The sequence below is a fragment of the Mirounga leonina genome, unplaced genomic scaffold (assembly GCF_011800145.1).
Source record: "Mirounga leonina isolate KUSES-001 unplaced genomic scaffold, KU_Mleo_1.0 Mir_129, whole genome shotgun sequence".
Lineage (NCBI taxonomy): Eukaryota > Metazoa > Chordata > Mammalia > Carnivora > Phocidae > Mirounga > Mirounga leonina.
Window position 1 is genome coordinate 30,650,804 of NW_023270323.1, and position 16,353 is coordinate 30,667,156.

Sequence of the window (16,353 nt, forward strand, 5' to 3'; positions counted from 1 at the left end):
AAACTTGACATCCCCCAGCCCAGTAATTTCTTATTTATAGAGAGGTTGAATGTAATCTTTACTTTAAAGAATTGATATTAACAATCTATATATTCTTTTGATTTTGTTTTATGACATGTTTCAACAGGGTACAAGGTTTTTATGGAAAGCCAGGAAACATGCAAATGGAATATGAAGCTATGGTTCTTTTGATTCTAGTTCTTCATGGTCTAGATTTCTTTATATAGTATTATTTTTATTTATTTCCTTAATTCAAAAACATGAACAAAAAGAATAGTGATGATTTAAAATGATGATTTGTCCATTTTTAGTTACCTTTTTTTTTAATTCATTATTGCTCCAAACTCTCAAAATTTTGGAAGCATTACAAAAACTTTAAAACTTTAAATTAAATATATATATATTTACTTTTTAGAATGCTTAAAGACGTTATGTAAACAATGAGATCATTGTGTTCTCTCATTATTAAGGACAACTTCAATATCTCCCATAGCTCTACCTTATCTTTGATGGCCAGTCATCTGTCTGTCCTCCCTCGGCTGCAACATACACACTGAGCCCGAACTCCTAGGATTTTATTATACAGCTTGGAGATTTTTCCTTTCTTATTTTTCTATGACTGATTTCTGTGTTTTGGTTGGAAACTTGCTTTTGTAATTAAAATAGAAAAGCAAAGAACAAAACAAAGCAAAAAAAGTTATTCACAGAGGAAAGGCCATGTGAGAACACAGCAAGAAAGTGACCATCTGCAAGCCAAGGAGAGACACTTCAAGAGAAATAAAGCCTGCTGACACATTGGTCTTGAATTTCCTATCTTCCAGAACTTTGAAGGCCCAGGGGTACCAGTTCCATCAGCAGCTTCAACTGAAAAGCAAGGTTAAAAAATGTCAGACATTCCCCATGAGCTGCTCCATGCCTCTGAGAAAGCTGCCATAACCTGGGCATGCAGGCAGAAGGAAGCCTTCTTCCAGAAAGCTTGATAGAAGAAAAGAAAGGAGGAGGAAAGAACAAGAAGTTCACAGTTGATATCAAGACCCTGCTCATGTATTAGTACAGGAAGTTATGAAACAGAATATGGAGAAGTTTCCAGGCTTGGAAAAAAAAAAAAATTTCTAGAAAGGAATCCAATGAGTTTACTAATGATTTAGAAAGAAAGGTAATCTTAAGACTATGCCCAACCAAGAAAAAAATGGTAGAGCTTCTTAGCAAAGTCCTTAATGATAACAGTTTGGCACCTGAAGCTTTAGCTAATTAGGGTTGTTCATCAGGATGTCACCTTTACTGACCCAACCCTGGATTCTGTAGAGTTCAACATTCTACAGGAAATTTTAGAAATTTGAGTATAAAAAGTCCAGCTGACATTAAATCCATTCAAGGAATCTTTCCCTATGGACATCATTTTAGCTGGTATCTATGACATTCAGACAAGGATGCCCCTGAAGGGGGTCATCAACTAATATTTTGTACATAAGATTTAAACACACTCAATTGGAAAGGACAGTGCTACTGGGGTCCTTCTTACATGGGGACCAATATCCATTCATTTCAGCCCTTATCTCTAAAAGAAAGAGCGATGAAACACAGAGCCAACTGATTGAAAACACCAGTTCTGAGGTGGAATTCTCCCACTGGTCTTCAGCTTGTACTTGTAACAAAATAGTACAAGTGAAAATGAAACCTATCAAAGTCAAATCCTCAAGGGTATGTGGAGATAACATATTCTAGGTGGCCGAGGCTGCTTACGAGAGTCTTTGTGTTGTCCAAGGTCTTATGAACATTTACAACATTTTAGAATATACCACATTCAAGTGGGACTCTTGTGCTGCTCATGCTATACTCAGGGCCATGGATGGCGCAATGAGATTTAAAAGAATGCTTGGAAAGAAATCCAGAGACAGGATTTGACTTGCCACAGTCCGTGCACCACATGTAAAGTGAAAGCACCATTAGAGTAAATTGGAGGGCCAACAAGGGAGGATTCATTGCATACAGATTAAGGAAACGTCTAGAGTCTTTCTTGAGCCTCCTCATCCAAAATCTAGCATATGCAGATACATATACATAGATAAATCATGTTCTCATATACTTATAAACTAAAGTGTGAAACTATTTCCCACATCTCTATCTTTGGAGGTAGCTTTGTCATGGGGAAGTCTCGAGGGGATGGAGGAGCCCTCAGGTTTGGCTGGGGCAAGGGAGTGTGGGACCATACCATTGCAACAGCAGCTGGTGGAGCAAAGCTAGGAGGCACTAACAAACTTGGCACTTCCTTCAAGTTGGAGAGGTGAGGTCTACCAGTAATTGCTAACTCCTCCAGGCAACTTAAGTTCTGGTGTCCTGGGTGAGCTGTAGGTAAGGAGGGCATTCTGAGCATGCTGCAGCCCTGGGGTGGGGAGGGCCAGGAGACCAGGGGGATCCATATCTTTGGGCCCATAAGGCTTGCTCTCTCTGAATTTATCCCTTTTTCATTCCTCCTGAGGCTCCAACTCTAAGGTCTAATTGAATTCCTAAAAAGGCTGGACTGCCTACTGCCCCCATGAAGCCCACTAACTCTACTAGTGTTGGAGGAATTAGTGAATTAGGGAACCAGCATTCCAGGAAGCAAACTGGACAGGGAGTGTTCAAGGGTCAACTTGCTTCAAGTTAACACACTTCTTACTTTCTGACCCAAGTCCCTTGTTCTATAAGAGAACTAATTTCCTTTCTTTGAGATTTGCAGACCGCTGCCCTTGAGGAGTGAAGGACCAGAACTTTCCCAGGCCACAGAAGCCAGCAAATCTGAAGCCAACTTGGCTTTCTGATTAGCCTAGCAATTTTTAGCAAAATGCTTTTTTTTTTTGGTTGCATATATGATTTTACTGACCTTCCTTTGTGTATCTGTAGAACTTGCCCTCCCTTGCAGAAAGAACAAAATATCCCTGCACATGATGAAACAAGCACCAGACCCCCTTGCACAAGCCCTGAGCACTGAGATAATGTTTGTGACTTGCATCATCAAGTCTGCACATGATCAAGAAATTTTGTAGGCCACTGCACTCCCTCTGCTGATTTACTACCCTAATCCCCTTTAAAAACCCTGGGCCAGTCAGAAACCTCAGAGTTGGCTTTTGGACAAGAGTCCACCTTCTCCCCACGTTGCCAGCCTCCTGAATGAAGCTCATATTCCTTTCTAATAAAAAACTCATCTCTTGAGTAATGGTCTTTTTTAATAGAGATTTTATATATTAGAGAGAGAGAGCACAAGCAGGGGGAGCGGCAGGCAGAGGGAGAAGCAGACTCCCCACTGAGCAAGGAACCCGATGAGGGACTCGATCCCAGGACCCTGGGATCATGACCTGAGCCAAAGGGAGATGCTTAACCAACTGAGACACCCATGAGTCCCGAGTAAATGGTCTTTTGAGCAACAGGCAGCCAAACTTGAGTTTGGTAACACTGCCACCCTGATTTCTCTCTCTCTTCTCCCAGACACAGGAGACAGAGGCCAGGTAGAGAAAGCCCATTCTCAGAGCATGGGACACATTCACCTAGTGCAGACAGGGGTTCTAATAGTTAAGGGAAAAATGTCGAATCAGATGGTCTTCCCCAGCGTTGGTGGTATAGTGGTGGGCATAGTTGCCTTCCAGATGGTAGTCCCCAGATTTGAGACTCCCCCACACAGTGTCTTAGGTGGTTCAACCCCCAGGAGGTCTGTGGGCTATGGAATGCTCTTAGCCAACTCTAGATGATCTGCTATGAGTGACTGTCATCTAAGATAGTGCAAAGGAGCAGATGCTGCTGGTGCTGGTTCTGGAGCCTCTATGACCTGAGGAAGTCAAAACCAGGCTGCCAGAACAGTGTCTGTAGAGTGGAGCAGAAGCTATAGCCATCCTGAGGACATTGTGAACAATCCGATAGGATCAAGAGAGTGGGTGAAAAGAAAGTTAAGTTTTCTAAGTGGGAGTGGTTAAGATTCAGAAGCACAGATACATTGCCTTTGGTACCCACTTAAAAAACAGCAACCATTTTGCTGTCCCAAGGAACATCCATTGAGGCTTTCAACACATAATATGCTTGCCAGTTTCAGGGAATTATCTGTTTCCCATTAAAGGGTTTTTGATCTTGTGTTTCTGAGACACTTCGTTTTTTTTATGCTTCCCACTGTATTCCTTTTCTTATGAATGCAATTTTTAAATTCTTGTGTCTGACTCTCAGATGCTGCCTTTCTCATAATATGCTCAGTAAGTAGTTACTGAATGCCATATTAAATGACTTGGACAGGGGGTTCCTGTCTTTGGGATTTGTGATGAAATAGTTCTACAGAATAACTATTTTTAGATGTTTAAATTATAGAACTAATAAATGCATTTTCTTTTCAAATTAGAATGTTATATTGAGAATGAATCTGAGTCTGAATATGGACCAACTAGGAAGAAGTGCTTTTATCACTTACTGATGTTTGTCATGAGTGTTTTTGGTATGAGTGTGTATGTGTCTCTATGTCTGCCTATGTATTGATTGGCAGACATATGGTCTTATGTCCCATTAAGGTCCTTATGTCTTCTATCCTGCCATTTCCCTGAGATGAACTTCCTTCCTTACTGAAAATACTGAGGCTCCTTAAGTCACAATTTTATTCATGTGGAATTTCAGGGAGCCTCAAATAGTCAAACAATCTTGAAAAAGAACAAAATAAAAGGACTCACACTTACCAATTGCAAACCTCATTACTAAGCTATAGTCCTCAAAACATGTGGTACTGGCATAAGGATAAACATATAGATCAGTGGAATAGAACTGAGTGTCCAGAATAATGCCAGACTGACAAGCAATTAATTTTCAACAAGGATGCCAAAACCATTATATGGGGGGAAAATGGGCTTTTCCACAAATGGTAATGGGACGATTGGATATCCACATGCAAAATCATGAAGTTAGACCTTTATGTCATACACAAAAATTAACTCACAATCAATCAAAGATCTAAATGTAAAGTCTTAGAAGAAAACACAGGTATAAATCTTCACAGCCATGGATTAGGTAATGGTTTCCACCAAAACCATAAGCAACAAAATAAAATAAAACAATAAATTGAACTTCATCAAAATTAAAAATGTTTGTACATCAAAGGATACTATCAATAAGGTGAAAGACAACCCACTGAATAGAAGCAAATACTTGGAAATTATATTATCATTTAAAAATGTAGTATCCAGAATATATAAAGAACTCAACAACAAAGTTGCAAACAACCCAATTAAAAATGGGCAAAGGAAAAAAAAAAATGGACAAAGGATTTAAATAGTAGACCAAAGAAGATGACAAGTAGCCAATAAACAGTAGTCATAAAAAGCTGCTCAGCATCTTTAGTCATTAGGCAGATGGAAATCAAAACCACAATAAGATACCATTTTACTCCACTATGATGGCTAAAATTTAAAAAAATCAAACCAACCGGGCGCCTGGGTGGCTCAGTTGGTTAAGCAACTGCCTTCGGCTCAGGTCATGATCCTGGAGTCCCGGAATCGAGTCCCACATTGGGCTCCCTGCTCGGCAGGGAGTCTGCTTCTCCCTCTGACCCTCCCCCCTCTCATGTGGGCTCTCTCTCTCATTCTCGCTCTCTCAAATAAATAAATAAATAAATGAATGAATAAATAAATAAAATCAAACCAAGCAAACAAACAAAAACATAAAACCAAAACCCAGAAAATACTAAGTGTTAGCAATGATGTGGATAAATCAGAACCCATTTATACATTGCCACTGGGAATGCACAATAGTACAGCTGCTATGGGAAATAGTTTGGCAATTCCTTAAGAAGTCAGACAAAGAGTTACCATATACCCCAGCAATTCAACCCCTAAGTATTTACTCAAGAGAATTGAAGACATACATTCACAAAATCTAATACAGAAGTGTTCATAGCACCATTACTCACAATAGCCAAAAAGTGGACACAATCCAAATGTCCATCAACTGAAAAATGGATAAACAAAATGTGATAAGCCATACAAATGAAATAATATTAAACCATAAAAAGGAATGAAGTACTGATACATGAATAAACTTCAAAAACATTATGCTAAGCGGAAGAAGCCACTCCAAAGATCACATACTCTATAATTCTGTTTATATGAAAAGTCCAGACTAGGAAAATCTGTATACAGAGACAGAAAGTACATTAGTGGTTGCTTATGTTTTGGGCGGCATAGGCCTTGGGGGTAAAAACTAAGGATTGTATAGCTTCAAGTTGATGAAAATATTCTAAAATTGTTTGTGTTAATTGATGCACAACTCTGTGACTATACGAAAAGCCATTGAATCGCGTGCTTTAAATGCGCAAATTATACAGAATGTGAAATATATCTCAAAAAGCTGTTTAAAATAGATACTATCAAGGAGTAATTCTGAATGATGACATTTGCTTTTTTCCATCCTTGGTCACTTGGCTGAGCTCTGGTAACAGTAGATACGGTATTCTTTATGAAACGCTTGTCTGGCAGAAAGAAAAATTATTAAATTCCTAGTTGTTGCCAAAATATTTCTTGGGGAAAAAAAAATACCTGTCCTTAGGAATGAACCTCCCTAATTTACTGCGAGATAATTTGGGATCCAGAAGGAGAAAACAAAACTAGGTAACTGCTCTTTGTTGAGAATTTGAGGGCAAGGAAGAACTCAGGAAGGAGATGTTTCTGCAGAAAGGTGGGAGGCTAGAACACTCTCGAAATGATAGAGAAAGTCAAGAAAAGAGAAGCCTGATATTTAGCTTCCAATTATCTGCTGAATTACACTGTGATGTATACTAACCTTCCTGTTACCCTTGAATCAGCAGTAAAACTCAACTGTCTTTTCTGTTTGATATTGAGAGGTATGAGTTTATAAAGTAGGGTCTTGGCCCCATCTATGAGTTGCTGTTGTGCTGGAGATGATGGAGCAACTGCACTGTACCAAATGGAGAATGAGAATTGAACAGAAATCAGAGCTGTCAGTAGTCCAGGGGACATAAGCCTCTGAGTTCACAGTCATCTTCTTAAAGGATGCAGTTAGGTGTTTGAATAAATCGAATCTGTGTATTAAAGGACATCGTGTTATATATGCATCGAAAGCCAGTCTAAATTCAACATATGCTACGAGACTGGGGCATTCATAGGTTACAGGACTTCGAAGTTGGGGGGAGAAGAGAATGGAACAGAAGAGGGGTAAGTACTGTCACCATGACAGGAAGGATTGTATTCAGCAACAGGAATGCCAACAACAGAAGTCAGTATTTATTGTACAGGACAGGGGAGAGGCATGATATTATGGGGGCTTCTATTGGTTGACTTTAGAACCAAGCCTGTGAAAACTGTGACACTGATACCAAAGGATTCTGGTGAGAAGGCACAAGCAGGAGTTCTCCAAGGACATGCCTTAGACAGCACGGTCCACCGTGGTCCTCAGAGATGCAACAGCCTCTAATTTGTCATGGAAGAAAAATCCCCAGTCACTGGATGTTTGTAGGAAGATCTAATCATAGGGTTGCCTTCAGAGGTGAGCCAGGTATCTTCATAACTCCTCAAAGTAGAGAATCAAGCAGGAGTTGAGACTTGATCTAACTGGGGAGAGATTTAAATGAAAGGGCAGGAGGTACAACTGACTGAGCATTCTTGTCCTGGTTCATTGGAAAGAATATCAAATTGATGGGATGGGGATTGGGAGATGGGTTGAGAGCAGTGATCAGAACACACTTTGGCCAGAATCTGGTTTTCTATTTAACATGTGGGAGTTGTATTTCCCAGAGATAGAGGGACCTCCTCTGAGAGGTCATCAAGACAGGGACATCCAGAGCAGGAAGAAGGACATCAGTGCCCTTCTCACCTGCTTCTCAGAACTTCTCTTTTGTTTCACCACTGGGCAGTTATCCATCAATTCCTTGTGGCTGTGTTGGAGAGTAACTGGAAGAGGGAGATTCATGCTTCCAGATCCTCCACCATCTCCCCAGGCCCAGGAGCACAAGCTCTAAACAAGAGACAGAGCCTTACTGACCCAAACATGATCTTTAGGAAGATGAAAAGAAAGAAAAAAAATAAAGATAGTTTTGTCCTATTGATAACCAACATTCATCTTCCTCTACTGAGGAACATTTTTTCATTATTGTTCATAATAATGTTAAAGTCAATAATTGAATGACATGAAGCAATTAAATGGATGTGTGGAATTCTTTTTTTATTGAGATATAAATGACACATAACATTATGTTTTTAAGCTTTTATTTATTTACTTGGGAGAGAGCAAATGAGAGCGAGAGAACAAGTAGGGGAGAGGGGCCGAGGGAGAGAGAGAAGCAGACTCCCCGCTGAGCGGGGAGCCTGATGCAGGGTTCAATCCCAGGATCCTGAGATCATGACCTGAGCTGAAGATGCCCCAAAACATAACATTATTTTTAACCTTATATTGGTTTTAGGTATACAACATAATGATTCAATAATTGTGTATATTATGACATGATCACCAAAATAAGTCTAGTTAACATCTGGCACCATATATAGTTATGATTTTTTTTTCTTGTGATGAGATCTTTTAAGATCTACTCTCTTAGCAACTTTCAAATAAATAATACAGTATTAATAACTATAGTTACCAGGCTGTACATTAAATCCCCAGAACTTACTTATTTTATAATTAGAATTTTGTATCTTTTGACCTCCTTTGGCCATTTGTGAAGGTTCACCCTTGTGTAAAAAGTCTTAATAGTGGGGGGAAAAAGCTTTTTTTTTCTCTAAATGAAATCCACTTTATTTGAAAATTTTCATGTGTCACAAGTTTATATGAAAATAACAATTTAAACTGGAGTTTGAACACAAAGTTTAGGAGTGGGTATCATTGTGAATTACCAGACACCAGCAGTTCAACCAGACAGATGAGACCTGTCGTGGAAAGGCAGGTGATGCATAGGTGGTCATTTAGCACCTGGTCGCAACACACTGTGGCCCACTCACCTCCTCCATCCCTACCATCTTCCCCCTCCTTTTAAAAATATGCTGAACTCAACTGTTTCCCATCAAAGTTGCATTAAGAATGGCAATGGTAGGAGGGACAGGCATACCAGGACTGGAAACAGAGCAGGGTGCCATGTGCCGCACCCACACCCACACCCACACATGCACAGAGAGATGCCCGCACATGCGTGCCTGTCCACGATCACCTCTTACGCACACTTCTGCACACAGACCCACCGCAGTGAGCACAGCAATGCAGGCATCTAGCTCATTCTCTGTTAGGGTTTGATGGAAAGAGATTCCCTGGCCAGGTTTAGCACAGCAGCAGCTTAGGCTTCAGCCTTGGTCTTCTGGGCTGGGGGCCTCACTTCTGTGACTTAACAGAGCTGACAAGCAGCCTTGGGTCACCCTTTAATCCCGAGGTATGGCTGACTTTATATACCCTGGTCCTATAATATTAATACAAAACCCTACACTTTCATGTTTTTTGAAAGAGCTTTAGAAAGTAATTTAGGTGACATTTAGACAGCTTTGGTCTTGTGTTTTTGTTTTAATTTATGCTGACATTTGTTCACCACACGCAGGAGATCTAAAGTACTGAGGTAGGACTGGCACTTCATAGATATGGAGGTTGAAATATTATTTGAAGTATAATTTTAAATTCTGGAGATAAATGAAACCATGTTTCCAATTCCCCAAAATAGTCATATGTACCATGGAAAGAAAGGATTCCAGGTTAAAGTACCATGGGAAAACACTGAAGGTACCTTTCCCCTTGGACATTCACAGTGAGACTAGCATTTAAAGGCTATCAGAATGCCTACGGCAAAAAAAGAAAAAACAAAAACAAAAACAAAAAACCTTGCTACATGGCAAACTAGATATTTCCCACATTATTTTAACCAGGGAATACTTTCTCTGAGAAATGCTGAAAAATATCTTATGAAAATATCCTATGAAACACTTATTTCTTTCAGAAACAGAGAATAGCTATTTTAGTTTAATCCTTGAAGGTGGATTTCTTAGTCAAGATGAGCTAAATGAATGGGAAATAAAATATATTTATTTGGAATAACCTAAGATCTTACAAGAATTCCCTAATATTTTAGACATATTCCCTAATCAATTAAGAAAATTACAAGTAGACAATAAGGATCTAAAAAATATCTTTTCCTCATTTCTCTCCTTGAATGACTGACTCAGATTGACTCATCAGACATCTTGTGATATTACAAAATATTTGTATAATTTTTACATAAAATATATAATTTCATAATCAATATTTTGTCATGTGACTATGATCCACTTAAAAATAGAGAAAATGGTGTTCATTAATTTATTTCTTTTTTCATGAAGTATTTTATAGTGCCCGCTCTCTGCCAGAAACTCTTAGAGTCGCTGTGATCATAGAAGGGACAGTGGATTAATTTTTACTGAAAGGTGATTGATAGCTTACAGAAAAACAAAAGTCTTTCTAATAGCAATTGAATGCTATAAGGGAAACTATACTGGGTGATACATGGGCAGAACAATGCTACCTTTTATCAAGTATCAAGGAAAATCTGAATTACAAGAAGAGGTAACCATTCGATGTTTTGCCTTTTATGTGACACATCAAATTACCCCCAAAGCCTAATATATTTACTATCCAACAAGAAAAAAAATAAAAATAAAAACTTTAACCCCTGCTTTAGAGAATGACAGACATCAACAAAGATGATGCTAGGGGGTGAGAAGGAATAGCTTCCAGGAACTGTGATAACAATAACAATTATAAAATTCATGACCTTTGTTGTTATTGTGTTTCTCATGTTTATCCTTGCAGAAAGTCATTACATCAAGCTAATAGCCACCAACCCATTCACAGCAACTTGTCCTTTTTCCTTTGTAGCTCTGAAAGTACCATACCCACTGGTCAGCTGTCAGTGAGTTCAGCTCTAAAGAGAGAGGGTTTTTTTCTTCAATTTCCAGGACTTAGAGCCGTGCCCAATTCCACTCAACTTTTGGTACAACTATTAATCTGGGCCTACTGTAAAATCAAATATTTAGAAGTATCCAATTTTAGACAGCCTAGGAAAATCTTTTGACAATTAAGCCACATAAAACTTAAAACTTCACTCCTTGTTATTTCCCTTGATTAGCTGTCCTCCTACAGTGAACAAGTCTATTGAAAACTGCAGAGAAGGTACTGTCTTTCTTGCTATTTGTTCTGAGGTTAAGCTCAAAGAAATGAAGAAATCCCAGGTACTACAACCAAAGGGATTCAACATTTATTTTATCATGGAAGTCCGGCAAATAAAACTATATACAAGATCCATGCAAGGAATCCAGTTACATGCTAGACATTTATACTTGTTAAAACAAGAAGAAAAATTGCCTTCTGCATTGAGGTAACAGTAAAGACAAGTGACTCAAAGGCAAGAACGTGTTTGGCAGGAGAGAGAAACAAAAAGACCAATGCGGCTAGATGTTAGCCGACAAAGTGTATGGTTCTGAGAGGCAGCAGCATAGATGGTGAAGGGCCATGATTTCTGGCTCTGGGAAGAGGCTTGGAATTTATTTAAAGAAAATGTTAAAGCCACTGGCTTTTTAAAACAAGAATGTAATGGCTTGCAGAGAGGCACATTTGGAGTACTAAAACCACGGAGGAGATTATTGAAGTTAGATGAAGTGAAAGATAATAGGCTGTAGCAAAGTACATGTGGAAAGAAATAGAAATATATAGATTGTGAGGATTTATTTGGGATATGCTTCAGGTGGAGGTAGTAGAGCTTACTACTCTTTCGTATATGAAATGTGTAGGAAAGGGAAGAATTAATGATGACTCATAAGTTTTGGGCTTCAACAATTGCATGAACGGTATAGCTGTTTACTAAAATGAGGGAAATCCATGTTAAGTCTTTGGACAGAAACTGAGAAGTCAAAGTTCTCTTTTTTTTCCACATTAAGTTTGATATATTTGTAGGAAATCAGGTTGAGACTTCCAGTAGGTTGTTGGTTATATCAAAATGAAATTCAGTTTACAAACCAGGGCTAGCAATGTAAACTTGAAAATTTTGGCAAATGTGTGTTTCAGAGCAATGTGTCAGATGAAATCTCTTGGGAGTGAAAATAGCAGAAAGAAGAGTAAAAGGTTTAGGACTGAGCCCTGAGGTTTTCCAAAATTAAGAGGTTGCATAGAGAAGGAGCCAGCAAACAAATTTTTGCAACTCACAACTTTTGAAGTGGAAGGAAACCTGGACAAATAAAGGATGGATACAAAGTACTCTCAAAATTTAAGGTAGATTAATGGGCCCAGGGGTAGGGGGGAGAGGGAGAAGAAGAGAGAGAGAATCTTAAGCAGGCTCCACATCCAGCACAGAGCCCAACTTGGGGCTTGATCTCACAACCCTGAGATCGCGACCAGAGCCAAATTCAGGAGTCAGGTGCTTAACTGAGCCACCAAGCCACCCCTAAGGTACAATAATTTTTAATAAATATTAAATAATTGTGATGAAACAAACTTTAATCACATTTTGGAGAACATAAGGACACCTAAAGTTGTTTCTTTTATCCCAATGGACTTTTCATTTTAACCTCTGCCTTTCATGGAGGAATTCTATCTTCAGAAATTTTTTTCTCATAGTCATCTCTCTCTCTTTTATTTTTTTTATTAACACATAATGTATTATTTGTTTCAGGAGTACAGGTCTGGGATTCATCAGTCTAACACAATTCACAGCGCTCACCATAGCACATACCCTCACCAATGTCCTTCACTCAGCCACCCCATCCTTCCCACCACCGTCCACTCCAGCAACCCTCAGTTTGTTTCCTGAGATTAAGAGTCTCTTATGGTTTGTCTCCAGTAGCAGCTATCTTCAGAATTTAAAGTATTAAAGGATATGGTGAAGATGTAGTAAGAACAAAGTTGCTTTCTGCATTCTAAAAGTTATAGTGTTATAGTTGCTATGGTATCTGTTTTTTAAAAAAGCGCTGTGAATTGTGCAAGACTGTTGAATCTCAGATCTGTACCTATGAAACAAATAATACAGTATATTTTAAAAAAACAGAAGAAGAAGATAGCAGGAGGGGAAGAATGAAGGGGGGAATCGGAGGGGGAGACGAACCATAAGAGACGGACTCTGAAAAACAAACTGAGGGTTCTAGAGGGGAGGGGGTGGGGCGACGGGTTAGCCTGGTGATGGGTATTAAAGAGGGCACGTTCTGCATGGAGCACTGGGTGTTATACACAATGAATCATGGAACACTACATCAAAAACTAATGGTGTAATGTCTGGTGATTAACATAACAATGATAAAAAAATAAGAAAGAAGTAGGTTTGGTTAAAATAAACAAAATAGAGAGGAATGTAATAAGTGCCCAGTGTCTTTTATTCCTTGATAAATGAAACTAATAAGAATAAAAGTATTTCCTGAAAAGAAAATACTAGAGCAAAGAGAAATTGGAAAAAAAAAAGGTTACCAGTGTGGAGTGTCTAAAATATCACCATTGAGTTTAGAAATTGAGGGAATTGTTTATAAAATTGCACCCTAACATCCCAGACTCTTGCTTTACCTGGAAAATCGTAGAGTATCTATATTTGGACAGAATAAATATTGTCATCTAGGCAACATACAATGTGTTATTTGGTAGGAGAGGTACTAGTGGCAGACTAGGAAGTGTTGGTTATTTTAGATGGGCCAGAGGAAGACATTTGATTTTTTTTTTTTTTCTTGAGAACTAACTAGTTTATACAGAATGACTTAAGTGCTTCCTTGTTCTATGTGAATCAGTTTTGCCAACCAAGACAAATATCCATGTTTTGATCACTTTATAACTTTTGTAATAGAGAGTTTAAACATGCTTAAGTAAGGTTGAATACCTAAAGATCCCTTATCTTCAACCACTATGGCTCACCCTATCCTGTTTTTTTGTTTGTTTGTTTTTGTTTTATTGCTACTTCCTGACATTCATAGCCAAGTGGACCTGGGAACTTCTTTTTGCCTTAGTGAGGGAGTTGTACTCCTAAACACCACTCCACATTGCATGAAACAGCAACAATCCTTCACTTGTTTCCTTCCTTTCTGAATCCCCATCCCTGAATGCTATTTATATTGAAAGCCTCTTAGGGAATGGGATGATAGTGTTGCTAACTTTTGCTTTTCCCTTTTAAAGTCCTATGGCCTAAAAACTTTTCAGTCATTGAAAACAAAGCTAAAAGGCTGACAAATTCCCTCTTATTTACCTAGTGTTAGAGGGTAGCAAATAAACTTTTTAACCCAAATATTCATCCATATATATGCTCCTTATGGAAATGATTTGAAATTTTCATTAAAACGCATTTTGAGGGGAGCCTGGGAGGCTCAGTCCCTTATGTCTGCCTTTGGCTCAGGTCATCATCCCAGGGTCCTGGGTTGGAGCCCCAGACCACATCAGGCTCCTTGCTCAGCAGGGAGCCTGCTTCTCTCTCCCCTCTGCCTAACACTCCCCTTGCTTGCGCTATTCCTCTCTCTCTCTCTGTCAAATAGATAAATAAAACCTTAAAAAAAAAAAAAGAAAAACATTTTGAATACAAATTTTATTTTCTATAACATCGATTCCTTTCTTTTAACCAATATCTACTGCACACTTATTGTGTATCAGGAGCTATTCTAACTCAGCCATGCTAAAGCTAAGTACTGACTGCTTAAATAAAATCCCACAGGAAACCTTACAGAATCAAAGCTTTTAGGAAATGATATTTTTAAAAGTCATTTCTGATTATGCCCTTGAAAATTATTTAAAATATTTGAGACGTCTTATAGTTTCAATAAGATGATATTTCCTTTGATTTTCTTCTCTTTTTTCTGTATCTTCTATTTCCCAGTGACATGTGTCTTAATTTGGCCATATCATATGCAGGAATTCTCCCCTTTCATCCTAACAATAATTAAAGCTATAATACTAGAAATTCTTTAGAAAAGTCATACAGGTGTAAGAGACTCAGAGAAAGATAAAAATGAAATAAATTGAGATCAACAAAATATGCCTTCCAAAAACTCTTTGCCAGCCTTTGTGAATCACGGTTAATAGATTTCACTGTGTTTTCTATTGGCAGGAATTAAATTTACTTCTAAGATGGTTTGAATGAATCTGACAGAAGCTTAAATGAAAATATTATTTTATCTGTGGCAGAATACTAACTGCAATGACTAATTTTATAGTAAGCACAGATTTAAAATAAAGATGATGTTTTCAATAAATTTATGAATTTTACAAGGTGAACTCATTTCATATTCAATAAATTAATTCCCCAGAAGTCATATGGAAAAAGTCCATGGGTATTAATAATATTCTGGCATAAATGACATATTTAAATTTTCAATCTTATCCTTCTGCAATAGTTATTCCAGGAAGAGTAAATAAGAAATATTACATATTTAGAGGTCAAAAAGCCTTTTATTTAGATTTTCTTTCCAAAATAGTTGTGACAATTTATAGATAATCAATAAAGCACAAGAAAAATATCACAGCATATGTGATAATAAGAGAAATAAATAAAGGCAAATCTCAAGCAAAAACTCATTCTGTCTCTTATGACTTTGTTAAATTAACTTTTGTTAAGTAGAGCACAGAGTGCTAGATGGTGACTCAAGAATGGTTCAACAACAGACCGTAAGAAAAATTGAAATGGAGTTTATTACTCACAGGTCCTGGAAGAGGTCTATGGTACTCATTGAGAGGTCACACAGGGAAGTGAGGGTAAAGTGCAAAGAGAGAGAAAGAGGGGCAGGAGCTGGGCACATGCCTTTTTAAGGGTTCATGGGTGGAGTGCTTTAGAATTCCAGGCTAAGGCCGGACTGGTCGATTCAAACCAAGAACAGTGGTGTTTTGGTAAGCTCCATGGGGTTCTTAAGAAAAGTGTCAAGGGGAATGTCTTGGGAGGTGAAGGGTAAACTATTGGCCATAAGGGCTGTTGGAAAAGTCATATCAGTGACTTTTAAGTTGCTTGTTACTCTGAAGGCTGTTGTCTAGGTCATAAGCTTACATGGGGATGCTAGTGTTAGTTCAAGAACTCCAAAGGCCACTTGGTTAAACGAAATGGATATGGAAACAACCATACCATGGGGTAGCTTAGCTAAATTCTTGACACTGTCCATAAAATATAAATCTATAATTTGCTACAAAGATTCATATATTTTCCTGATTTAATCACATACATGCCTACATGCAAACACACTGTGATATTGTGATTTACAAAAATATACATTTGATCATTCAGATGACCAAAATATATTTCTCACATATATTTGGTCTTCATTCAGCCAGTTCCTAGCTCCCCGCTCCTAAATCTCTTGGAATTTTCTGAGCGATAAGTGCAATAGGAACATCTTTTGTTGTAACATTTGGTCTCTTGTCCTCATTTCCTGAAAATGC

The 16,353-nt window shown here is 38.2% G+C and overlaps 1 pseudogene; it reads left to right on the forward strand.

The window, feature by feature from the left end:
• Positions 1-884: 884 nt before the first annotated feature.
• On the forward strand, positions 885-2,811 carry LOC118010226 (annotated as a pseudogene).
• Positions 2,812-16,353: the final 13,542 nt, after the last annotated feature.